This window comes from Coloeus monedula (assembly GCF_965178545.1).
Source record: "Coloeus monedula genome assembly, chromosome: 3".
Lineage (NCBI taxonomy): Eukaryota > Metazoa > Chordata > Aves > Passeriformes > Corvidae > Coloeus > Coloeus monedula.
The window spans coordinates 57,729,241-57,748,693 of record NC_138783.1 but is presented as its reverse complement, the minus strand read 5'-3'; positions in this window follow the sequence as shown (position 1 = coordinate 57,748,693).

Here is a 19,453-nt window from a genome sequence, read left to right as displayed (position 1 = left end):
CTTTGAAAACTTTGCCTGATGCACTTCATATTTCTGCACATATGAAGGGCTGGCTTGAAGTGAGCTTTGAACTTCTGGTATTAAAGGGGCAAACAGTTTATTGAAATGATTTTAGGATTGGGGTAGTGTCTTTGGGTGGGGTCTCCATAATTGTCCTTGTTGATCAGAGGGTAAGTCAAGAGCTGTGGGACTCAACACTGCTTTCCAAACCTACGTTTCTGACGCCGAGGCAGGATATCTGTCACTCAACTAAGACCAGTCACAATTCTTCCACATTTCTCAGAAATGTGACCCCCCACCATGACCAGACAATCCATAGGCTTTCCTGATAAACTGGTTGCTGGGAGATGAGCTCAGGCTACCTAAAGATGTTAGGAATATTTTTTTCAGCATGTAAAGATGAAAGTGCACTGCTCACACTAATTTAGCAGGGGGATACTTTTACTTCTTTTTGTCCTTCCATTTCTTTTTTTTTTTTTTAATATTCTGAGAAAAGAAGGGGTTTCAAGGGACTCAGAATTCTCAAATTAATGTGAAGTCATTGTGCCTAAATTGTGCTTCCGCTTTGACATATGATGCTATAAAACCAGTGATGTGCAGTCCCTTGTTAAAAGTGTCTTTCTGACTCAATGTCATTCACACTCCTGGGGAAACAGTTTTATATGTAATACAGGAAAGGATGAGAATGCTCTCTCACAAAGCCATTCTTAGGAACATTATAAGCAGAAATCCTCTTCTCAGAAAATTTTGCCACCTCATCTTACTGTAACTACATTCTAGTACAAGACACAGTGGTGGAGGTGGCATCTTCCCTTGAACCACTTTTTACTGCTTAGGTAATTTCTAATGTTAGAAATACCGAAGCATAAATCAAATCACAATATAAAACCAAATACTGATATAGTAAGGGAGGAAAAGTCCCACACCATCTAGCCATGAGTCACATTGCATTGTTTCTAAAAGCCTCGTGCACACCAGCAGTTAACCACAGCCAGACACAGCCAGTCACCCTTGCCAAGAGCATTTCCAATCATCTACCTCTACCAACTCAGGTTAAACTGAATTCTCAGAAGTCTGCAAATGCCACACAGAGCCGATATGTATGTGACATATCACCATAGAAGCGGTGGTACGATTCCACACTGAGGACCTCCTTAATAAGTGCAGCCAAATGAAAGAAGTAGAGCTGCTAGAGAATTGCAATGCTGCCTGACTTCATGCTCTATGTTATTACTGCCCTTCAGATTCTGTAGAGAGTGATCATTCCCTCCAGTAATGTAAGCAAACAAGTGAGTAATTTTTTTGAAGACAATACTGAACAGGAAACAAATAGAGAAAACCACTACGTATTAGTTCATCATAGTAAAAATATAATGCACAGTAGGCTACTTGTGGCTTTGAGCAGTTCAGGGTTTCCTGATGTGCTCTGACATCTTGGTATGTGGATGAGGTTTTCTGATGCAAGTAAGTGCAATTCCCTAGCTTGATGTTAATCGCTTTTAACAGAAGATGGGGAATAGTAAAAAGTCATTCAGAAGCCTCAGTGTTCACTCTCTTGACTTAAGGAAATTCCCATGTGGAATACTATAGATTTTTCCTGTACACATCAAAATTTTATCAAAATGCAATGTTCAGTTATAAAGGAAAGTTTCTTTTGTTCAGCAAAAATATGACCCTTTCCACTTTGTTGTATCAGATATACCCAATTTGTCTTTTATAATGGATATTTTCTGGACCCCAGGATCCCATAAAATCCTGGCCAAAATGTCAGCTCATGGTTCTAAAACTTTGAAATACATTTTTTTTCCCTATTAAGAGAAATTCCCTTTTCCCCAAGCATCTCAGTCTTTCCTGGATCAGAAACATTTCCAGCTGGAACACTTGAGGGTTCATCTGAACAGCAGCTGGCACGCAGGTGTTTTAATAATATAAACTGAAATTGTCATTTGGGCATCCTCAGTCTTGTCATTATGCTGTTACCGCCTTCAGATATTTGGAGATCAGCCTTAAAATCCAGGATATGAGAAGGAAATGAGCAAATGCATCCTGCTGTTGTTCTGCCTGCTTAGGGATTGCGAGGCAAACGTGTCCATGCAGGTCCAGCCATTTCGCCCGCTCTTTAGGAAAGATCATCCTATTCATGGCTTGTAATTCAGACTGTAAATCTGTCATTTCTTCCCGCATTGCTCTCACTCAGCTGTCACTTTTCAGCTGCTCTGGCAGCTTGGTCCTGCCCCCACCAAATCATTCTACTCGCTTCTTGCCGGAGCTCCGTCCGCTTTCCCTTGTGCAATGTTTCCTTGCTCCACACATCCCTGTGTCCCTAAATCCTGTTCTCTCTTGCTCAGCTATTTCCCTGTCCCCTCTTGGTTCCTCCTTCCTTCCACCCAGTCAACACTTCTGGATCAAGCCAGCATCCAGCTGTGGTTTTCTGCTGACTTTTTCATCCTTGTCGGGAATGGACATAGAAAAGGGGGAAGTGTCATCCTAACCGAGACAGCGGGATAGGATTTCTTCTCGTTGGAAACAAGCAGAGACAGAAACCCTCCTCAGAGGCGGCTCTTTCAGTTATTCCTTCAAAGGTTTGGGAAAGCAGGCAGTGATCTTCCTCTGGACACACTTACTCCTACACTGCAGTTCATGGAAACTGTTGACGATCGTGGATGAAAATCACAAATTCATGAGAATATTTCTGGATTTAAGACTATTAAAGGCTCTTTGAAAATTCCCATGTGAACAGAGCTGCCAGAAAAATTTGCTGTGTGGCAACTCCTGAGGTTTCAATTGTTGTTTCCATTCTGTGCTCACAGGAAAATAAGTCTTCATTAAAAATGGGAGGTGGTGGGATATAGTCTAGAAACTGGCAGCTGATAGACAGCTTGGAATAAGGTGAGCACAAGCTCAAGTGATTCATCTGTTTTAGTAAAATCAGAACTGTATGGAGAAGGAACTAGAATGTGCCTCCCACAAGAAGTTGGCTGTCTCCTCCCCTCTCCCTCCACAGATGCAGGAAACTCCCAGGAAACCGGTTCTGCAGTAAACGTGAGTCTTGGAAATGCAGAGTAAATTGCCAAGTCTATATGGCAGCAATAATAAACTCAGTCCTTGCATCTGCCAGAAGGGCGGGGCAGTATTTCTTGATTAATCCAGAAATATTGGGGAAAATGCATGAAAGGGGTAAGATGCTTCCAAAATTTGTAAATATTTTGCAAATCTTAAGAATTCATACCTTTTTGGCTTTATAACTCTAATCTTTCTATTGAGTAAATGCACAAAATCAAACCTTTCACTAAAAAAACCACACTGAGAAGTCCAAGTCCTTAGAGCTGCATAAAAAGCCATATTAAACTGGGAACCCCAAGAACCTGAAATGAATAAAGAGAATTAAATTCGATAACTTTTAAAAATTTTGGGTTTCTTTTAAAGCTGTTGTAATTTTGGGGTCACACCTTAAGATTCTCAAATGTCTGAGGTTAACACGTTATGGGTTCCTAGTGGAGGGTAGCTTTCCAGTACAGCCACATGTCACTGGGTGGGTGGAATATCAGAAAATGAGGGAGTAACTCAAGCTTGTGCATGAGGCATACACAAGGGAGTGAAACAGTGGGAGAAAATGCCATTGGTAGCTGGTAAGAGAAACTTCCTGGCAGTAAGAGCTGGTATTTTGTTGTTATTTTGTCTGACATTAGCAGTGAGATGAACTGAGTGATCTAGGAGTGTTTTGTTATCTCTTACTTCTAGGAACCCTGGAGCCACAATGCCACTTGGACAGGGTTTATGGACAGCTTTTCAAAACAAGTAGGCGAAATATGAATGTGCATCCAAAGGAAGCTTAAGCAGAGCTGGCTTTGGTTTTCTTCTTTCTTTTTGTTTACTGGTCTAAAGATTAACTTTTAGATAAAAGAATAGTTAGGCATCAATTTAAATGTTTCATGCACTACAGTGTTAATGTTTCATGTGCTACACACCCTTTTCAATTAATTTAAAACCCCACAAGTGTCTCTGTACCTTTTGAAAGGGAGATGCCATTTAAAAAATAGGAAAAAAACCCTAAAATATCATATTTTGAAAGTGCTGGAGTTTCCGTCAGCTCTTTGTCACTTTTCCCAGAGGTCGCTGATTTTTCAACTGCAGCTTAAAGTAGTGAAGAGATTTGACTCTGCAATTGCATATTTGAAAAAAGCAGAGGTTTAAATGTGCATGTGCCTCAACTGATCATTTTCTATGCTCTATATTTGTGTGTGCACTTATGAAGGGGATACAACTATTTTCAGTTTTTGCAAATCCTCTTTAGGCACTCTTTTTTTGCTACGGTAATTGTTCTGTTGTTATGGTAAAGCTTGCAGTTTTACAGCTTAAGCCTCAGAAATTTAAACAGTTTATCAAAAAAAACCCTCACTGGGATAGCATAGATGTATTTAATGTCCATGATAAAATTTACTCCCATTGTCCATTGCTTGTAATGCAAGCATGTACCTATAAAATTACTCACTGCCTTGCTCCTTAATATTTCATTAAACTAAAATTTGGACAACGAATAGCTAGAACTGCTTGAATGGAATTTATCCATTTAGGCAACAAAGCCCAACTAGGAGTGGATATTTAATTCCAGATATTACATACCAACAGACCTATTCCATGCTTCTCAATTTAAGCATGATGGACTTTTTTTTTTTTTTGCCATACATTTATTAATTTTGAAAACCGTAGTGACTTGGCACTTATCAAAATAAACATGTTATCATTGTACAGTATTTTCACTGCACTTAAAAATATGTACACTATTGGGACTGGAAATCTTGCTTAGTTAGAGAATTCAGACTCTTGGGGTTTTTGGGGCAGATAGCAATTTTCAGTGGCTTTCTTTCAAGCTCAGCAGTAAATATTTTCATGGGCTTCTTTACATCTCTTGACTTCATGTTGTAGCTGTAGCTTGTTGCCTTTGTCTGTATTTTCTTTGGCTGAGGAAAGGTGGACTACAGAGCATTTTTCCTTTCTTATGATCATTGCTTTTAAATCCTTGAAGCTTATCATGCTTTGTCAAAGCAATTTTCATTTTGATTACAGATTTGATTCTCTTAAGCATTTACGTATAGTCTTGGGGACTATATTTTAATTCCCTTTTAATGCATTAATACATCCGCTTTTTAATGCCATTCTGCGTCACACCATTCCAACTGAATGTGTGGGTTTTGTGGTGCTTTTGCATCCAGCACACATAAATGAGTGATTTTATATGTGCATGTAGGAATGGCTTAGCTCTTCTTCTTACAGTGTTTATGTAAGCTTCCTATTAAATATGTCTAGGAAATTCAAAGGCTGCAAATTATCCAGATTAATTGCTTTCCTTTTACATTGACTTCTCATACTCCTACTGTATTCAGAATGAGCTTTATGGCACGTGGAGTATACTGCTAGGAAATTGCTGTATGGAAAAGACATCCATCCTTTGGCAGAGGAAAGCACATGCTGCATCACATGGGTTGGGGTAATTACAGTGTATCTGGAGCTGTAGGCGTTCAAGATGGCCACAAGCAAAATTCGTCTGAGATGCTGCAGGGCGTAATACCCTGTGCCATCTACAAATTTAGAATATTTACAGTTGCCTTCTTTTTTCTTTTTTAATTTAAAACCAGAACAGAACATTCTTTCCTGCATTTGGGCCCCAACCCCCCAAACCCTTATGTAAGTCATTCCATAGGGTTGGAAAACTTCTGTTTTCTGCTTTTTTTTTTCCTTTCTCTCTCTCTTTTTTTTTTTTTTTTAAATTTCTTTTAGCATATAACATTCACATAGTAAATACCAAAGGACAAAATACAGCTTGTGCAGACTGTGTCTGTGCTGTTAAAATAATTACAGGCATAGGCTGACCGCCTTTGTGGCCTCTTGGCTGCTTTAGGGGTTCTGCGCACGCAGTCACCTGGTTCACACATGCCAAGGCAATTTTGTTAAATTAGCCATGCAATTTCACTTGGTATTTAAACACACCACTGGAAAAGCCATGGTGATTTGTGAAAAAACATTGACTCTAAAAGGATCAGTATGAAAATTTGGTGTATTTAATTTTTCCCAGGCTGTACACTGGCAAACTTTGCCTTTATGCTTCTTTCTGGAAAGCAATGGGCTGGCTCCAGTATTACCTCACCTGTACACTTGGCACACAGTGGAGCGACACTAGAAATGATCAGTCTGCTGTATTTCTGCACCTCTGTCCATCATCTGCATCACACTTAACTCTGTAGCTTTTGGCAGCGTGGGTTATTCCTGTTTTGGAGCTACATTGTATCACCAATCTGAATGCCACAAATACACAGTTCACTGCCTCCCCTCTCTGGAGTAACCTCATGCTTCCTACCAAAATTAGGCAGTTGATGTTGGACTCACAAATCTCCTTTTTAAAAAGAATTTAAACTCTGTGGAGAGGTCTGCATTTATTTATTTTTGTGCCACTGATTAATCCCTTCATTTGGTATAATGTGGTAGAAAAATCTGGCCAAGACAGGAGCCAAAGGCATGTCAGTAAAGGAAGTCAAGCCAAGAGAGGTGAGGCTCTTACCTGAAAGGAAATTGACTCCCCAAACCTGTTCATCTAAATCTTGGAATAGAAACTGGAAATGGCTGCATTCATTCTGGCATCTGGAAAGGGGATACAGAATACAACAGGGAATTATATCTCAGAGTCTTTCAAAATAAGTGTATTTTGTGGTATCCAAGGTCATAGAGAAAAGCAAAACTGATGCTTCACAATTTAGCTCCTAAGTTTAGTTCTGAGTGGGATGAGCTGCTTCAGTACTGATAAAAGGCTTCTTGTTTGGAAGACATCCCCTCAATCATTTCTCTGGTCTTTTTGCAAAGCATGTGCCTGTATTCGGTTTGCATAACAAGGTTGTGGTAGTGGGGGGCTACAGGGGTGGCTTCTGTGAGAAGCTGCCAGAAGCTCCTGCTATGTCCAACACAGTCAATGCCGGGTGGGTCCAAGATGGATACACCACTGGCCCAGTCCAAGCCCATCAGAGATGGTGGCAGTGCCTCTGGGACAACAGAGTTATAAAGACGAAAAAATGCTGCACAGCAGCAGCTGGGAACAGGAATGAGAATATGTGAGAGAAACAGCCCTACAGACACACACAGGTCAGTGAAGAAGGAGGAGAAAGAGATGCTCCAGGCACTGGTGCAGACCATGGTGAGGCAGCTGTGCCCCTGCAGACCATGGACATCTCAGGGGCAGCAGAGATCCACCTGCCACCTGTGGAGGACCTCACACCAGAGCAGGTAGATGCATGAGAAGCTGTGAACTCATGGGAAGTCCATGCTGGAACAGAAATCTGGAAGGACCTGTGGTCCTATGGAGAGAGGACCAGGTTTGCTTTCAATCCTATGAGGATTGTGATCCTATGGGGGACCCTCACTCTACCCCATGAGAGGGACCCATGCTGAAACAGTTCATGCAAAACAGCCAGGAGAAGGATGTACATTGGAGAAGTTTTTGGAGTTCTGTCTCCTGCGGGAGGGATCCATGCTGGAGGAGGGCCAGAGGAGTCCACCCCTTTGAGGAGAAAGGAGCAGCACAGACAACATGTGATGAAATGTGACCACAACTCCCATTCCCCATATCCCTGTGCTGTGGGGCAAGAGGAGGGAGAGGATTCGGATGTGAAGTTGAGCCTAGGAAGAAGAGAGGGTTGGGGGCAAGTCGTTTTAATATTTGCTTTTATTTCTCATTATCCTCCTCTGATTTGATTGGTAATAAATTCAATCAGTTTTCCCGAATTGAGTCTGTTTTGCCTGTGATGGTAACTGGTGACTGATCTCCCCCTGCCCTTATCATGACCCACGATAAGGGTGTTATATTTGTCAGATTTTCTCTCCCCTGTCCAGCTGAAGAGGAGAGCAATGGAACAGCTTTAGTGGGCACCTGGCATCCAGCCAGGATCAACCCACCACAGTCCATCAGCTGTGGAGATATATCCCACCAGACCCATCTGCTTTTACCTTTGAACAACGTTATTTTTTTTTGGCAAAGGAAGTTGGAGCAGCTCCAGGAGAGAAGATCGTATCCTGAATGTCACAGCCACCTAACTGCATTCTAGTAAATGGAGAATACTTGTATCTGGTGGTGGCCTTACTCCGTACTCACTCGAGGTTCTATGGCTTTAATGTGTCCATGTATGTAGACACTAAATCCTGAACAGAGACTCTAGGAGCACTTTGCAGTTCTCAGATCTGGATGTGCATCCAGCCACATCCCGACTACAATTTTGGGTGAGATTCTGCCTTTTCTGTGTCTCTTCCTTCTCACTCCTCAGAAATGTTGGTTTCCCCTTGGGAAAAGGTTTTCTTTGGGAAAAAGAAGTTTAGTGAGGTGAAGCCTTTGAGAGCTAACAGCATTCTTCATTTGGTCTTGTGTCTGGAGTAATTTGGAATATTTCTGCAAACAAAGATTATTTGCATGGGGGTGGGGGGTAACATAACACGTATCCTGTCTGGAAAAATAAAGAAAATATGTATTTTCTGTGGTTTTTTCTTTTATTATTATTTTAAAAATCTGCGTGCCCCATTCTTGCTTTCTTTGCCAATAATAATAATGCCACAGATATTACAAGTTTATTTTTCTGTGCTGTAGATACTTGCATATCATATCACTTTAAAATAAAATTAAAATGAAGAAATGGAGAGTAAAACTTCAAAGAAGCTTCCAAGGACTTGTTTGTGATTTTCTTTAGTATCTTAGTATGTTTTCAAGAAAGAATAATATTCCTTAAGCATATTACTTTTTGCCATAAAGATTAAAAACAGACTAAATGAGATAATTGTTTTATTTTTCTTTTCAAGTAAAAGATTTACAGAATGAGGTTGGAAAATTGTATGTAGGCTGATGTTTTATGTTGTAGCTGGTTATTACTCAGTGAGTCACTAAGTTTCCAGAGCTTGCCACACCTTAAGGTTAAACTGCCTCAAACCAGGCAGCAAACTGTTAGCCAAGGTGCTTTGAATGATTTTTTTTTAATGTAAAAAGACATATATTTAAACAACGTGTAAAACTTTGCTGAGACAACTCAAATCCTGTTTCCTTAGGAAGTTTTCTCTGCTCACTCTGTTTTCTCTGACAGAATTAAGAATAAACAAAATAATTATATAATTGTCACAGTTATTAGTATTTCCTAGGAAGAGTTAGAGGCCTCTCTATTGATGGGAAGGAAGCCAGTGTTCAATAGCACAGCCATGTCAAGCTGTCTTTTGGGAGTTTAGAAAGACATGTCAGAAATCCACAGTGAGCACTGAGTAAGCATGTGCATGTGTTAAGGTGTGAAACAGAGGAAAGGAAGCAGGTGGAGTGGACATTCATCTTTTCAGTTGAATGCTGATGCCTCAGTGTCTGCCTGGCTGAACATTACATGTGGTACTCAGAATAAATACTGAAGCAGGCAGTTCTGAAAACAGCATATTAAAAGAAACGTGGTATCAAAATAATTATAAAATATGGATTCGATATCATATACTGTCATACACCTATTTTCAGTGGGGGCTTCATTCTGAAAATTGGATGCTTCAGTAACCAGCCAAACACAGAATATGGATCAGCTTAAAGCATATGAGCCACTCCTCTGAGCAAGACAAGGATTGTGCTTTGTTCTCCTTTGGGTGCTGTATTCTCAAATGTGAGGCATATTTTGAAGGCATTTTCAAATGCAGTAGAAACCTCCCAAAATTTCCTTTCCCTATTAAAAAACAATGTTCATAAACTTTCCATTTGAAGTTACCTTAATAATTAAAAAAAATTTAAAAAATAAAAGAAAAGAAGACTAAGTAAATAGGTGTTAGGAATATTGTCAGACTAGGTGAAAAGTGTATTGAATTTATGAAAACAGAGGAAGGGATTCACAAGATAAAAGTCTGTAGTCTGTCACAGTAAAGAGTCCACAAGAATGGGTACCTAAGAAATCACTAAAATACATAGATAGGGAGAAAATTAAACACTTTCCCCCCTCCCCCTTTTTTCTTTTTTTTTTTTTTTTCCTGGATATTGTAATGTTTTTTGCTTGGACTGGCAGAGTAATGTAATTTCAGAGGAGTTGCAGAAGCTTTTTGGAAATTGTTTATTGTTGATGTGCAGGTGTTGGATGTTGGTATTCACACTAGTTTCAAGTAGCTACACAGATATGTAAATCATGTGAACTAGTAAGTGAAACAAGGAAAAAAAAACCCGTTCTTCCCAGCTACTTACTATGTTTCTTCTCTTTGCACATTTAATGGTAGACACTGACTGTCTTTTAGCACCCAATACTGCAAGCCTTTGCTCTGTACAGCAGGAGATGGACAACAGGAAATGTTTTCTTTTTCTTTCCCCCTTTTTGTCCTGTTCAATTGCTATCAGTGTCTCTTGCTGCACCTTGGAGAACTTGTTCTGAAAATAAGAGTGTGGGTGATGGTTTTGAATTAGCTTTCAGTTAGTGGTAAACATTTTTTACTTTGGGCTATGGGTTAGCCCTTAATTTTCTGGGGTTTTTAAATGTATCTCAAATTTTAAGAAATGACCCTCTTAGGCATAGAGCAGTAGGAAATTAATGAAGAGAAGTCTTAGCTGGTCCTGTGGAAGGGGTGTTATAGGTAAACACATACTAATGACTTGCTTTTGTAACTTGTTACATCTTGCCCAGGGGTTTTCTTGGTGATGTTAATAGAGCTAATACAGTTTTTCACAGGGACCCCGCCGATATGATGCATTGCACTAGATCAGTGGAATGCCAAGAAAAGCAGTGATGCCTTTGAAGAACCCTGGAGAATGGATTCATTGAGTGGAAAACAGGTTTTAGCAGCTTTTCTCTCTGTGTGGATTAAAAGAATACTTTAAATAGCCCCTGCCAGGTCTGCAATCTTCTGTTAATGGCAGCTGAAGTCAAGACCCCTGGAGCTGCTGTGTTGTACTGGGTGCCTCCTCTCTGCTGGACTTGCCATGTTTGACTTGAGGGTCTTTCACTAGAGGATGTGTTCATGAGCATTTCATGTCCATTTCTGTGGCATATTGCAAAGCTCACCTGGTACAATCTGTCAGGCAATACTTGCAGAGACCTCTTCAGGGGCTCAGCTCATCACAGCCAATGTCACCGAAATTCAGAGAAGTCTGAGACTGTGTGGAACAAAGGTTTCAGACTGGAATCTTCCTTCTCACCAACAGCTTCTCACAAAAAAAATGATTGAGTTTTCAGGTTTATTTCTTGGCTGTGAACACTAGGTCTAAGCACTGATCTCCCAGCTGTGAGCAAGCTGCTGGTTGGCGAAAGTGAGCTAGTCAGCCCCATCCTCACAGTCAGGGGCGCTGCTCAACCAGCCAGACACAGGTGGCTGCTTTAGGGAGAGCAGAACAGCTCTCCAGACTCCTCTGCCCCTGTGAGTCTCCACCTGCTATAATGGGAGATGGATCACATGAAGACACCCACATTTAGAAAGTATATTTATGTGTCTACAGTCTGGACCTGAATATCAAACTCTCGTGGCTTCGGGATTAGGCTGCCTAAACATAGATACCTTGTGGTGTCTGAGACCTCCAAGGTGGACTGAGGGGTAGGACACAAAGCTTTTGAGGGAGCTGTAGGCCAGGAGATGGAGTCCAGGCAGGACTCTACAGGGAACATAAAGTGCCTCTAAATATCTGTGCGTGGGCAACAGACCTGAGTCTTTAATGATAATTCACATTTACAGAGACCTTCTAATCCTGCTTCTTTTGTTTAGTCTTCTGTTGGTATTTTGTTTTTTTTTTTTTTTTTAAATTCCCAATTTTCCATGTGAAGTGGCCGTGTAATCATCGGTAAAGCCAGGAATTTAGTGTGACCAACTAAAAAGAGGAAGCTAGAACTTTATTTTACCTGATGCACATTTATTAGAGGCTCAGTGAATGACTGACTCATGCCCCTCAAAATAGAAGTCTCTTTCCTTGACCTTTACTGTCTTTCCCTCACAGACAAATCAAGAGAAAAAAAGATAGCAGAGGAATGATAAGGCTCCAAAGAGAGGTTGCTCTGTAATTTATACTGAGCCATAACTATTTACTAAGTCTGTTGTTTTAAAATACTTTCCTGATACATCTGCATCAATACCTGTCAGATATTGAGAAACAGGATAACCCTTGCTTAAGTGGTTTAAGAAACCTCTCAGAACATCTAACATAAGTGAACACATTGTCCAGAAAACCAGATGTGGATTTCCCCCCCTCAACAGCCTTTCATCTGGGACCCTACAGTTGGGGATGGAGGAAATGTTGAATGGTAATGTGACAACTACTTGTATGCTTCCTGATCTGCCAAATGGCCAGTTACATCCTATATGATTTTCCACGTGGTGGGAGGAGCAGAGCAAACAGTCTGATAATTTGAGGTCATTTCAGACATGCCAGAAGTGCGATAAAAAGGTGTGTAAGAGTTGTGTGGAAGGGGTGATGAGGTGTTAAGGCACGCAACATCTGTAAACATCTTGCTTTGCCCTGGGAAATTGGAGTTTTTCTTTATATGCTTTAAAAAGTGCCTTAAGTAAAGGTACCTCCATGGCAAACAGCTGTAAAAAGAAGCAGAACACAAAATTTAACAGTCTGCTATTGGGATTAATGCATCTTCTGTTTGTGTGGTGGACAGTGCCAGACTTTGTGAAAGACTGAGATATGATTAGAAACATGACAGATCCATCAATGAGAGCCCAAAAAGGTGGGTTAAATTTGCTGCTGTATGACTGTTATCAGTAGAAAGACTAAAAGCATGTGTGTTTTTTCCTTCTTACAATGCTTTTTTTTATTCCCTGGTGTTCTTGTTCTCTCACAGTTTAATATTCTGTTCACATAGAAAGGAGTAGGCACAGCCTGAAATTTCCTTTCTATAGCTGCTTTACAGAAAGCATTAGGCCTGAAAGGAGGACAGGATTTCAACATTCACAATAGGCTATAGAATAGAAACATGAAAAGCTCACATCCATAATGGGAGACTCTACAGGCAATTTCTGAGACAAGATAACTCTAATTTTCCAAAGGCTGTATTTTCTGTGTTGGTGCTCTCACCATGGGGTCCAGAGCTTCACAGCACTTGTCTCCAGGCCATGAGAGGGCTGAAGCTCAGTGCCATAAATACATGGTGCCTCACTGCTGAGGGTATCTCTTTCAATAAAAATGCAGTCATTGTTCGAGTAAGACTGAAACTGAGTACCCCAGTAGTGCCTGGATCCTTGATTTAATGCCACACAGGCAGATTGCACTAGGACCAGGCCTGGAGGTGTTGGCTGGGTCCATTGACATTACATAGTTTACATACAGGTTTACTCTTGTGAGTGACTATACAAAACAGGTAAATATCTGTATGAATGGTTTTTTGCACCTCAAAATGGAAACTCTTTTGCAACATCTGTGATGACAGTTCTAAAGTTAAAGATTGGTTACCAGGAAACAAAGGCTACTTGTTTTCAAGCTTGTAAAAGACCTCAGCACAACAGGGGCCAGCTAATTAAGAGGAAGAAGGTAAAACCTTGTATGTGTAACAATCAGAGAGGTCAGACAACAAGCAGGTCTAAAACCAGCTTATTCTGTGACACATGCCTGTGACAGATTCTGCTGCAGTTTGGAGAAACAATTAGGTAAATATAGATTTGCAAACAATTTCACAAAGTGACAAAAACAGTGTTAATTACCAAAAATGTTAGTGATCTGTCTAGCCAACCACAGAGTGATGAAATTATGGCCATGTTAAAAATGAAAGCCTGATGTAACCCCCCGAGTTTTTTGGTTTTTTTCTTCAGGAACTATCTTTCTTCATATCTTTGACTTTTAGCTCTCAAAAGCATCTGGATTTATGTATTTTTTTAAAGTAGGCCCAGGAAAATGACATACATGCACACAGTGAAAATAATGTCTACTCCTACTGGGAGATGGGAATGGCATGAGTAGTGCTGCCACAAATCTTCATGGACCTAAAAATCAGTTAATTTGTGTTCAGATTCTCATCCTGAGCTAAATAAGATTTTTACTTTGCTTTTGATAGAAAAAAATCCAGTCTATTTTCTTTCAACAAATGAAAAAACAATGTTGATAGTAACTTTTTCACATTTTTGAGTTGCATAGTCTCTCACATCACATTGTAATCACAATACAATGAAGCTCTTCTTTATCTGTCTGCCTGTAAGCTCAGCAGTTCAGCATTACAATTTAAAAGGCTCATTTCTCAAGAATGTAATCAGTATCTTTATTGTACTCATTGGTTACTGGGGCATTATAAACATAATTGATAAATAGTAAGAGACGGAGTAAATCCTACTAGTACTAAATACTGGTATCCAGTTACTCTACTTTCCCCAGATTATGGCTATAGATGTCATACAGGATTGACTAAAAACATTCTTTGGAAGGATTGCAGAAGTTCACATCAAGTTTAGAAAAGGTTCTGGATGCAGTTAACCATAAATAATGGTTATTTTGTAATATTCAGAAACATCTTATTTCCATGGATAAATTACTACCTTCTCTTTCTCTGGTGAAAATTTAAATAGTAGCTTCAAACAAAAGCTGCTTCTATTCCTGCCACACGCTTATACAACACAGTGTTGATACAATTTAAAAGGAGCTGACATACTGCTTAAAATATGGATGCTGCATATGACTTAAATAATACGAATTATATGCTGAAGTCATTACTGAGTTGTTACCCAGGGAAAACATAGTGTTGCTTCAATAAATATTTCAGGATTCAACACTATAATTCTTAGGAGATATTTTACAGAAATAGGATGGATAGTAACTTAAAAAATGCTGTGGAATTAGTATTTCAGTGTTTAAATATTTAGCCAGCATTCACTAAAATAGGATTGTTTCTCCATATATTTGTTAACCACAAAGTAAATTTGCAAAGGACAGATCATATCTTCTCCCTCCCCCATTGAATAAATGTATAATAAGGATTCATTCCCATTCTCATAAAATTCTGGGCAAATCATTCTTGCTGCCTATGTCATAGCATGAGAGTGAAGTTATGATAACAACATGTCTGTGAACAAAAGCCCCCTTCTAATCCAGTCTGACCTTTAAACTAAGACATGAAATAAAGTTCTATCCTTTAATCAGAAACGATTTTCTGTAAAAAACATTTGAAAGACCTCACAGAACATTTAACACAACTTTTATTTCTGTCATACTCAGAAGAGGTTCCATTTCTACAGAAGTGGAAATTCAGGTGCACAGAGACAGTGTGTGTTTGATGATAGTCCAAACTTCTGAGCTCCTGCTTTTCAGTCTCTTTGCTAAGGGGCTCAAGTTTGAATCACAAGATATGCTTAAGATTTCCAAATGCTTCACAGCCAGTGAAGTGCAGAGCCCAGGAAAAATAGGTTTGGCCTTTCCATGGCTTGTGGTCTATAACTAACAGATTGACTAGTGAAGGATGTAACTGGCAGGCAATAGTAGTCAGTGTATAGCAGTAACTTTGTCATGCTACAGAGTGGGGTTACTCCTCAAAAGATTCTAGGATGCACATCCAAAATGCACATTAACTCCTGCCTTAGCTCCTACCTACAACACTTATATGAGTGCCAAAGACATAACTTTCAGCTGAAAATGTGTTAATATTTATAGAGGATCAGGCTCTTACCTTGTATCTATATATGCATTTCCCATAGTGACCAGGTTAATGGGATTTGCAATCTCCAATTATAAAGATAACTGTTATAAAACATCTCCATATTTTGAGACTAGTAATGGAAGGAGGTAACTTATAAACTTCACTGTTTAACATATTAAAGAATGGTGGCTCTGATACAAAACTAAGTAATTCAGCAGAAAGGCTCCTGCTGATTTCAACGAGCTTTGAACCAGGGAATGGTCTTTAAAATGTTCCATGCCTCCTGCTCAGATATGAGAAGCAAAAAATGAAGGGAGAGACCTTTTATTCCTTTAGTGTTTGGGATGACTCAGACACAGCAGACTGCTAGGAAATTGTATTTATACCACAAGGACAACACTTATTGCAACTCCTTAGTCATCAGAGAGTGGCAAAACTCAGCTGTAAGGTCTGGTACGGGGTCACAGTATGCAGCTTTTGGATTATAAATTTACTTATTTAACATATGGATTTTTAAAATTAATCTTATCTAGGCATCAAAGATTAAGGTGTTTCTAAAATTTACTTAATCTAGAGTGTTGTGGACTAGTGAGTTATTTCAGCAACAGCCATTGATTCCAAAAGCTGGTGAAGTGAATCACACAAATGAATCTGACATAACACTGTTGCCAAACACCACCACATGAAATACTTACCAAGCATCAGGGATAAGAAACTTCCTCTGAAAATTGCAGAGAAACTATCCTCCTATTTAATCTCAATATTAATTCTGTTTGGGTTCTGCTACTCAAAAAGAAAAGCTACAACATTTTAACTGTCTTTGGCACTTGTGCAGCTGCCCATCACTTTGGTTCCACATTCACATCTCCTGAGATGGGTGCACTAAAAATCTTTGCACATCTGAAACCTTTAATTTAGTGGAGTGAGCTCAGCCTTTGGGCTGTGTGCAGACTCAAGGATTTCTTTTAAAAAACCCCTCCTGATTTTAATATCTTTTTGATATTCACAAAGAGCATTTTGCCTGTGTCATGCTGTGTTAATAGGCTGCAAGATTTCTTGGTTGGTTTGACATTCTCCTGCCCCTAGGTAGCAAAACGCTGCGGTCTCTGAGGACAACCCTCAAAACTCCAAAGAGCTGGGTACCAACTCCCAGAGGGCTTCCTTTATGTGAACTCAGCCAACCAACAACTCCATGACTCCAGCAGATGTTTTTGGCCTTCAGACCAGTGGGTGAATTTATCCATCTTCCCTCATTCCCTCAGTAATCTATCTGGCTGAAGCCAGCATGGTTAAACCTGGATCCATGCCAAGGACAATCAGGAATGAAGGGCTGGCCCGGTGAGGTTTTCCAGCATGTATCAGGCAGATTGTATTCGGGGGCAGAGGGTCCATGCCATGGAAGTGCCATAGAGCCCATACCAGTGTTCTTTGCTCCCCACTGGGCTCTCTTTGATTGCAGGTTTTAAATATATCATGTATTTCCAGATGCATTATTTCTGTTTCGTTGTGTTGTTGTGCAATTTGTGGCAGAGTGAGGGGTCTACTGGGAAGCAGCCCTTGGTTTAGTGGGCAGCCCTGTAGCAAAATATTAGTAATACAGAAATCTGCTGCTCTAAGTGAAATTTGATTTAAACATAGATGACAGAAAGTATTCAAATAATTTATTATTTTTTTTAAATGTTGGCTACATTCAAAAGTGGTTAGCTAGAAGTATAGCTATTTCTATCTTGTTCTTGTTTCTTGTTCTATCTTGCCTCTTCTTTCTTCCCTTTCCCTTTCCCTTTCCCTTTCCCTTTCCCTTTCCCTTTCCCTTTCCCTTTCCCTTTCCCTTTCCCTTTCCCTTTCCCTTTCCCTTTCCCTTTCCCTTTCCCTTTCCCTTTCCCCTTCCTTTTCATTATGCTTCATGATAAGAATGAGGACACAAGCTGTGGCTTGATCTGGTGATGCCCGAGCACTACCAGATGGGGAGAAGTGGGTGGTGGCTCTTCGTCCCTGTGGCAGTGGCTCAAATAAATAACTTTTTTTCAGCCAGTCTGGGTAGGAGGCTGTGTCTGCTTCTGAGTCTAGACTCAGATACCAAGAGCTGTGTACACACCAGCTGGAGTTTAGGCAGTTCTCCTGCCATAGAACTGTACCTTTACCCCTTCCAGAAAGTGAAGCAAAGCACAATCAACAGGTGGTGTAATTTAGTGCCAGCTCGTGACACTGGTGTTTCACAGTCAGTCATCCCAGAATTTATGGTTTCCAGCATAGTTAACTCTATTTTCATTTTGGTTTGATTTGCTCTGTTGAAAAACAGATTCTTGCTTCATGCCATACTGCCTTGCAATCAGAGGCATTTAACCTGGACTGTCCTGACTTTAAAGAAGTACATTCTCCATGTTGTATTCTAAATTAGAGCTTTTCCTTTCCCAGACCAAATAGTTTTAGGGTAAATGCTTATTTATACATTTGTGTCTAAGTTCCAGGAGTTTAGAAGCAAATGTGTACTTAAGGCCAGATAATTTGTGGTGGAACATGGTAACTAGCCTTGAACTTAATATTTTCCAAGAATGATTTCATTATTGGTGCAATTCAAGTTTTGGGATACCCTAAAGCGCTTTGTTAGGAATAGGAACAATCTGTGAAGTTACAGGAGTGATAAGTGATCATTGCATGATCATGACAATTTTTTTTTACTTGGCTGACCATTAATTTGCCTTAACTACCAACTTTGTGATCATCCTGCTCTGAATGTTATGTATTGTATACTTAAATTTACCCTGCTCATCTGTGTGACCACAGAAGGAATCCCCAGGGCCATCTTTAATTTCACAGTCAAATACACTGCTTGACTAGCAGCCTTGAAACCAGTGTGTATCCTACAGTTTGGATCTCCTCTGGGAACAGTACTGAACAGTTAATTTAGCTATTTTGCTTTGTACATGAATCCCAGCAGGAAGATTTTGGAGAGGTGGTGCTGGAGGAAGGACAGGGATTGGGGAAAAAAATATGCGTGCAAGTTAAAAAAAAAAAAGAAAAAGGAGATAGAGCAAGACCCTTAATGTTTTTTTGAATGCAATGTAATCAGTTGCCATAATACTGTACTGTTTGTTTGACTTTTTTTCAGTGTGGTTCCTGTTACTTCACCCCTGAAATGTTTCCAAGAGAAACAAGGGATTGTCCACAAGATAATCACCGCTGTGTCTGACTCCTCTGTGTGTAGTATGGTGTGTCACTAAGAGCGAAGTATTATCTACATGCAGCCTGTGAACAAAAATCAAGAAAACTCACTGAGGATAAAACTTTAGGTGCACATTGTTCTGCAAATGGATGGTTTCTTAAAAAAAAATGTCCTTGCTGCTAGGTAAAAGTAGCACCCTGGGTTTTCCAATGCCAGTATTTCAGTGTCTGCTCTGTTGAACGTGATGACACCTTCAATCTCTTCAGGGGTAGTTTAGGCAGTTTGAGGCCAGTTAACGATTTCTGAACTGATTGCCTGCACATTGGGCACCAAGTCCCCTTGTGGGGCTGAGCTGGTGTCAGCTTAGTCCAAGAGAGGTGCCCATGCTCCTGTGCTCTCAGAGGCAGCCAGATCCAGCCATGGTGCCTGCTGTGAGCTGGACTGTCCCCAGGGCTCATTTAATTGTTGTCTTGCCTGCAATAACTGTCATGGGTGAATCTCCCATCCTACAAAATGAAAGGCAAGGTTTACCAATGCAGTGTTCCCATTCTGACATATAACCTTCTTCTCGTCAGGTGTAAATCCACACTATAAAAATGGATGTTATGAAACTGTCATCTTTGAGATGGGGACAGTCCCCCAGTTTGGGGTGTCATCTGGAAGGGGCTTCAATCTCTAAGAAATACTGAGGATCTCACACAAGCTA